This window comes from Zalophus californianus, chromosome 4 (genome assembly GCF_009762305.2).
Source record: "Zalophus californianus isolate mZalCal1 chromosome 4, mZalCal1.pri.v2, whole genome shotgun sequence".
Classification (NCBI taxonomy): Eukaryota; Metazoa; Chordata; class Mammalia; order Carnivora; family Otariidae; genus Zalophus; species Zalophus californianus.
The window spans coordinates 176799966-176805625 of NC_045598.1; the positions used below are offsets into that span (position 1 = coordinate 176799966).

General features: G+C 43.9%; 1 long non-coding RNA gene across 1 annotated transcript; it reads left to right on the plus strand.

Moving 5' to 3' along the window:
- Positions 1 to 736: 736 nt before the first annotated feature.
- On the plus strand, positions 737 to 5458 carry LOC113932095. The gene is made up of 2 exons (XR_003522956.2): positions 737 to 2169; positions 3732 to 5458. It is a non-coding gene; the product is annotated as an uncharacterized LOC113932095 (long non-coding RNA).
- The last annotated feature ends 202 nt before the right edge of the window (positions 5459 to 5660 follow it).

The window sequence follows — 5660 nt, forward strand, 5'->3', positions numbered from 1 at the left end:
GCATCTCCCCTTGGTATTCCCAACATGTAGCTGCACTCTGGCCCATGGTGGGGAAGCCCAGGGCAGGAATCGGGCCTTCTCCGAGGGCTGCCAAGTGCCGATCTGGCCATCGGCCTCTGGCCTCACTGGTTGTCTCCTGCCAGAAATTCTGGGAACCTCGGAAGTGGTGCCAAGCCTGACGGCAGTGGTCCTAAACTAGGAGAAGGCAGACACACAAAGGCTGGGTCCTGCTGTGCCAGGTCTCATGCTCCGAAGCTGGCAGGCTCTTCTGACTGAACACAAAAGAAGTCTTTCTTCCTGTGTCCATTTTCTAGGAATTCAGTCTGAACAGAGGTTACAAGGCAGGAAATAGTTGATGGCGAAGGTTTACAATGTGGGTTTCGGAGTTAGTTAGGGGATTTGAATTGCCATGTTCGAACTTACAAAGCTGTGTGACATTGAGCTGGTGGCTGACTTTCTCTGAGCCCGAGCCTCCTAATCTATAAAATGGGGATACCGACATTAACATGAGAGAAGTGGGATCTTGCCGGAGATGGGGCTTGCAAAATTAATGCAGAACTTGGCTTCAGAACCAGTGATTATTAATTAGGGATGATTTCATTGGGCTTTTGTTAGATCGTTTGCATCTCTCTCTCTCCTCCTCCTCCTCCAAAAGAACACATATTACAAAGACTGTTTGGTTTGACTGGGCTGGCAGGGGAGCCGCATCACATGCTTGCCCTGCGCGGCCCAGGATTACATCAGAGACCTCATCCCTGCCTGTGTTCCCCCAGTGAGCCTCCCTACACCTTCAGACAAGGCCTCCGTCTGGCACAAAGACCAAGAAAAGGTTCCGGTCCCTTGAGGTTGGAGAAGAGAGCAACTGCGAAGAAACAAGCTATTAATATTAATGTTCCAGGAAGAGGAGGAGAGAGAAAGGACACAGGCGCCCAGAAAGAATGACTCCATATGGCTTTGATGTGTCCGTTTGCACAGGACGGGCGCAGCGTGGGGAATACGGAGTAGCGAGGAGGGAAATGAAGAGGTGGAGGTGGCCCGGCAGCATCTGAGGAATTACGGGAGCTGTGGGGAGTGGATTTGTCTAGACGAAAAGTCAGCCAGCCACACTGCCATCTGCAACCATCAGAGGACAAGCCAGCAGGAGAAAGGGAAGCCCCCTGGCACCCCGGTTGTTCCCAGCAACGGGGGTGGGGGGGTTCTTGTAAAGAGCTATTGCTGTGCTAAACCTTGGTGGGGGGGGCGCACCTGGAATGACTGAGACCCCTCCCAGGGGGCTCCTTTTTGTGGACCTCCAGACAAAGTTTTTTCGGCTTCTCCTTTGAGGTCCTGTTGTACATTTTAATGCCTTCCATGGATATGGATATATTGTCTGATGCATAAGAGTTCCGTCTTAGCAGGCTGACCTAGATTTAATACTTTTTTTGGAGAGATTTTATTTATTTATATGCGAGAGAGAGAGGAAGGGCACAAGCTGGGGGAGGGGCAAGGGGAGAGGGAGAAGCAGACTCCCTGCTGAGCTCAGAGCCCCACACAGGGTCTTGATCCCAGGACCCTGAGATCATGACCTGAGCCGAAGGCAGACACTTAACCAACTGAGCCACCCAGGCGCCCCCAGTCTGACCTGGTTTTAAATTCTGTCTGTATCTCTGTCTGGCTAGTGTCATGTTGGGCATCTTATTCCACTTCTGGGACCTTCTCTTTCCTCTTCTATAAGTAAATTTTATAAGTAAATTAAGTAGCAGTAAGCGAGGAAGTCATTTATGTGCAGGACCTCACAACGGTGGCTGGGCTCATGAATGTTAGAGCGCGTTCCCTTTCTTTTCCGCATACCAGTGACAGCCGAGAGCAAGGTGGTGAAGGAACTACAGCGGATTGGAGTATCTTGAGAGGATATGTTACTAGCAGTACAGATGTTGCAGACTCTGCTGAAGGTAACAAACTTCCTCGCAATGTTACAGGTAAAACCTCTCTATGTTGAGTCAACCGTGATCCTTTTGCACAAGTGAAAGTGGAGGATCCCCAAAGGTCAAGATCTCTGATACATGAAGATCAAGCCCAGCATTAAATGAAAAGAACTTAGTAAAGGCAGAGAAAAGAAGAATTACATGAGAGCTTAGATTATATCGGACTAAATGTTTTCATCATTTCCCCCATGATGAGGAATTGTGGGTGAGTAGCAGAAACCCACCAAATGGTCTGTTGTACATCTTAAAACTTAACTGTCCAGTAAACTCTATTCGCCACACTATACAGCGGCTTTAGTCCCATCCAAGTATTTCTTTTGGTCATGTTTAAAGTTTCATTTTAAGAATCCTTGATGTATGAAACTCAACATGGATGGAATCTACCTGAATATTGTTGTTAACATTCTGTTGCCCAGAAAAGAGCAAAACCTTATTAGGCAAATCCCCTCAAGAATGCTGCGTTAGAGAAAATAGCGCAAGTAATTTTGGCATGGAGAAGGCCCTTCTAAACAAGACAAAACCCCCAAAAGGTGTCAGAGAAAAGGTGTAAGAGAAAAGACTAACAAAAAATGGAATATCTCTTCTATATAAAATGGAGTATCTCTGCTCAGGAACAAAAGCATAACAAATGACAAATGAAGGACTGATTTCCTCAATAGGTAAAGAGCTATTACAAAGCAATAAGAGACCATTTGGCCAATAGGAACATGAACAGGGAAAAACATACACAGGGTGATTGATGAAGTAAAGTTGGCTTATGAGCAAATGAAAAAAATGCTCAGCATCACTTATTATTAAAGCAATGAACATTACAACACCAATACGAAGTTTGTTCAGGTTGGATTCACAAATATCAGTTTGATAATCATCATATTGGTGAGGTGTGAAAAAGTGTTTTTATCGAAGACTCGTGCAAAATTTTGGATGGTGATTTGGCAATAATTATCAAAACTTTAATAAAAATGCTTGGTCAGGGACTAATATGTTAAAGAGATTTTAAATAGTCTGTCTTACTGATACACATGCACATATGAGCAAAGATGTATGTACATAGATGGTTATTTCAGTATGTAATGTAATATCAGAGATTAGCAACAACCTGAATTAGGAAGACAGTGTTAAATATACTATATATATATATATAAATATATCTATAAAATGGAATACTACACAGCCATGACACAGGATGACAAAGAATGCCATGTGATGTGTGTATGGTATATGTGAGAAAGAGAGAGAGAGAGAGAGAGAGAGAGAATCACACATCCATTTGGGTCTACTGCTGGGTCTTGGAATTAAATAATTCATGTCCTTTTTATCCATCTTCAACCTCTTTTGGAAGGGTAATGCATGTGCAAAACAATACAGCTCAAAGAGTCATGACAAAATGAATATTGTATAACTACTAATCTGATCAAGAAATTGAACAATGTCCATACCATTTCTTTTTACTTACAAATTGATGAATGCTTTCTGTCATTTAGAGCCTTTGTTTCCTTTCCTGTAAATTGGGGACATTGATAGTCCTTCTGCCATTGTGCTCCCCCAGCTCACAACAGACTTTGTGAGGAATGCTTTGTGCTTCTAAGTGGCAGAGAGCTTTGCAAATGGGGAAGATAATGACCATTCAGTGTGATTGATGTGTGAGGCCTGCATGGGCATCTTGCTTGAGGGTATCTTTGTGGCCTTCACTGCCCTGGGAAGACAGGACGTTGGGAAAACAACAGCACTCTGAATAGAATGAACTGTTGGTCATTATTCTTCCAGGAATTTTGATATAAGGCCATCCAGTTCAGCCTGCCCTGAGAATAAAGAAGCTTCCTCGTTTTCTCTGAATCCGTGAGTTCTGCAGAGATGGAGCCATGCAAGGTTCTGGGAGACTCTGTCAGAGTTGTCCCTTTGCTGGAGTGGTCTGCAAAGGCTGGAGGAGGGGTCCCCTTTCAGTAGTTTTGAGGGATGTGAAGCGATATGCCTGCCCTGCTGGGTTCTTTCTCCTGCCATTGTAGCCGTGTGACCTCAGACAAGTCAACCTCACCGAGCCTGACTTCCCTCTCTCCTTGAGGATACACCTAGTCCCAACCTCACAGGGTGCTGTGAGGGCCACTGCAGGACAATCCACATAAAGTGCCAGCAAAGTGCTTCACTTGGTCAGTGCTTAGAAACTTTTGCTGTGCTACTCTCTCAGAAGGCTTAACTGGACCATCGTGGTGGACGAGACTGCTTACAGCATATGGGTCTCTATGTTTGCTAGACCTGAAGGCAGGAGGGCTAATACAGATTGGAGACTAGAACAGTGGTTTATGACTTGTTGCAACACTCAGACAACCCTCTGTTTCTCCTAGTAGGTTTTTCTTGTACTAAGTGACAGAGTCCTTGTTTACTCCATAGTGACACATGGGGCTTGAAGTGGGAAGACAGGGATCTGTCAGGCTTACATAGGGTAAATGAGAGTAAAAAATCCTTGTTTGTGTGGGGAGGGATGTGGAAGACAAAAGGGAGAGAGAGAGAGAAAATGACAGAAGTTTACCTGTGTGGGACATTATTTTAGAACCAGACTAGGGTAGAATGTTCTTTAAGAGAAATATTAGATGCTAAGGCAAAACATATAGTTTGTGGTCTTACCTGGAAGCCTCTGATACCAGCCTAGGCATTTAGAATTGATCTTGTAGGTAGTGGAGGACCATTGAAGGTTCTTAGACTAGTGATAGGTCTCCAGTATGGGAGAGAATACTGAATTAGCAAATTAGTTAGGGAACAGGATAGTTATTATCTACAACTAAAGCATTATTATGTTCAACTCAAGAATAATCCCCTGGCACAGAGCCTCATGTTCTCAACATATGCCTGCTGCATTTTTTTTTTTTTTTTTGAATATAAAATTGCTGTAGCCCAGATGTCACGGGGTCTCATCAGGCCTCTCCAGCTTTTTAATATAAAATGACTTTGCATTTTAGTTAAACCTGTAGTAAGTGACTCTAAGTCTTTCTCTTGCACATACCCAGCCCAAGGGATGAGATGAGGTTGGACATGGTGGCATCCCTCCACCTTCCTTGCTCCTGCTGCCCCCTGCCCTTAAATCTGAAACCAGGTCCTGGGTTGAACACCTGGTTCTTCTGGTTCTTCTCTGACACTACCTACCACCAGGCCCCACTTCTCCAAGCTTCCCAAAGTTCCATGGCAAGTATGGTGCAAAGCACTGATGGAGAATGGATAAAGCTGGACAAAATGCCATGAAGCCAATACCACGCAATTGCATCAGTGGAGGGAGCCACCACTTATCACAGCCTTCTGCCTTTAGGAACTATCAGTGAAGTCCCCTTCATGGTGGGCACGGCCTTGTCATAGGAACTGAACGCGAAGAGGAAAGGATGATGGAAATAAAATCCAGTTTATCTTGAATTTTTGACATTTTGTTCATGGCATCCTAATTGCCTTTCATACTTCCTTTGTCTTTTAAGCTTTTTTCCATCATTAAAAAAATGAATTGTGTCAGTTGCCCTGTGTCATTTGTAGAGAACTGTGAAAGTTAATTAAAAACAAAACCAAAAGCCACAGATGTAATTATTACATAATGAGGTAAGGATAACATTATCTGATGCTATTCCACATACCAAGAGTGAATTTTAATTAGAACCCCAGGTGGTTACTAAGAAATCAGGTATAAAGAAATTTTACCTTTCCTGCCTATTTGCAAAA